The sequence below is a fragment of the Penaeus monodon genome, chromosome 19 (assembly GCF_015228065.2).
Source record: "Penaeus monodon isolate SGIC_2016 chromosome 19, NSTDA_Pmon_1, whole genome shotgun sequence".
Lineage (NCBI taxonomy): Eukaryota > Metazoa > Arthropoda > Malacostraca > Decapoda > Penaeidae > Penaeus > Penaeus monodon.
In genome coordinates this window covers 15764481-15766302 of record NC_051404.1, presented here as the reverse complement: position 1 = coordinate 15766302, position 1822 = coordinate 15764481, and the positions used below count along the sequence as shown (strand labels likewise).

General features: G+C 36.9%; 1 long non-coding RNA gene across 1 annotated transcript in view; it reads left to right on the top strand.

Annotated features, from left to right (window-relative positions):
* The window catches only part of LOC119585088, a 15343-nt gene that overhangs the window by 11732 nt on the left and 1789 nt on the right, over positions 1–1822 (top strand). The gene's annotated exons all lie outside the window — the stretch shown is intronic.

The following is a 1822-nucleotide window of genomic DNA, read 5'->3' as shown; positions in this document are numbered from 1 at the left end:
AAAAGTAATGAGAATAATTTTGAATCATAGTAATAAATGCTAATATATAGTAATATACTGGCAGTGATCGGTATTGGCGTATTAATTAGCGTTAACGCCTGTAATTCTGAATTTGTACTTTTCCATCAGCATCTTAGGAATCTGACTGCTCTAGTGCAAAGCTCTGGAGAGTTCTACTGATGGAAATAAGATGGGAACTGGAGCCTATCATTACATCCAATTTCAAAAGGAATAATTATGTAATTCATGAATCAAACAACCAAATGTGGAAATAAACTTGTACATATAGGTTTTGAGTATGATGGTGATGCCAATCTTATTTTCTATTTGGTGATTGTGTGACTGTATGCAATTTATTGTTCTAATTTACTTTTGCCTTTTTTGAATTTGGGTTACCTTCCTATGTTTTCTTCTCAAATGAACTTGTCTTTTCTGGTTGTCTTCCCTTCATTATATATAGCATGTCCCTACTTTGGCTTTTTGATCTTTAATGCTTCTTTACCCAAGGACTTTTTTTCAATTGTTGGAAAGTATATTTGAGTGTTTTTTTTTCCCTTGAGCTATGCCTTTTGATATCTCCCTCTTCCTATATGCCCCTTCTTGAGAGTCCACTTTCTGAAGAGGAGTTATCTTCAGCGAGGGAAGTCCTTAGTATAGGTCAGAAATTCACTCACTCATTCTCTCTTGAGAACCTGAAATGGAGCACATCCCTGTGGTCTTGCTTTCCTTTTCTAATGTCCATGTTTTTCTCCCTAGCTCTTCCAATAAGTGGTTCCTCTGGTCAGGTTCCCCAACCCCTTGCATGAAAGGGATTCATATTAATCTCTATGTAGTTCAATTCTTCCAATGTTTTCTTTACAAAAGGCTTCCTAACAATGTCTTGTGATGGGTAAGTTGAGATGATTAGCTTGAGTGCCCATAAGAGTTCCTCCTGAAATGGGTTCCCCTTGCTTATAACCACGTGTATTAAATTTTGGCTGAACTGGTTTTCATTTTCAAATACGGTTCTGCTTGTGCTTTTCTCCCTCCCTTCAGTAAGCTTTGCGAAGTTAAAGGCCAGGCCAAATAAAGTATTTTCTCTAAAGGTCTATCAAATCTTAATCACAGTGGGCTGACAACTGTTCCGAACATGTCTCTTTTTCTCTCACTTGTGTGGTGACTCTTGCTCTATATCAACAAGTGTACAGGATGTCCATGGCTCTCACTAGAGGCACTGATAAGGTAATCTGAAGCATCTAAAATATGGGGGGGCTTTGGATTCGGGATGGTGAGGCCCTCTGGGGTGAAGGGGACAGCTAATTCTTAGAGAATGGGGGTGAGTGCCTCCCAGCCCTAGGTCCCCAAGTATTTCAACATCAAAGGTACAAGAATATGAGTACTCTATAGCTTCTTCTTGTGTCGTCTAGCCAACTGCAAGTATACACCACACTCTTTCATTCCACCCGAAACATTCTTCAGTTGTTTCACTTACTCTATAGAAGACAAATAATATAAATCTAACCAACACACAAAACTAATTATTTCACATGTAATCCATCACTTTCTCTTACCAAACACACACATTTCCCATTTTCCACCAACAAATATTCATATTCTTTTGGGCAATTTTCACTAATCATTTAAAATCTGCTGCATCAGTTGCAGAGGTGATGAGCAGTAAACTTAAAGCAATACTTGCAAATTTTCAGCATGATAATATCAAATTAGTACAATGCACAAATAAATCTATGATGCATTTTTCCAACATGGCATATTCATATTTCTTGTATTTGTGAACAAATATCATACACTGATATTCAGTATAATCAATTAGTTTTTATTT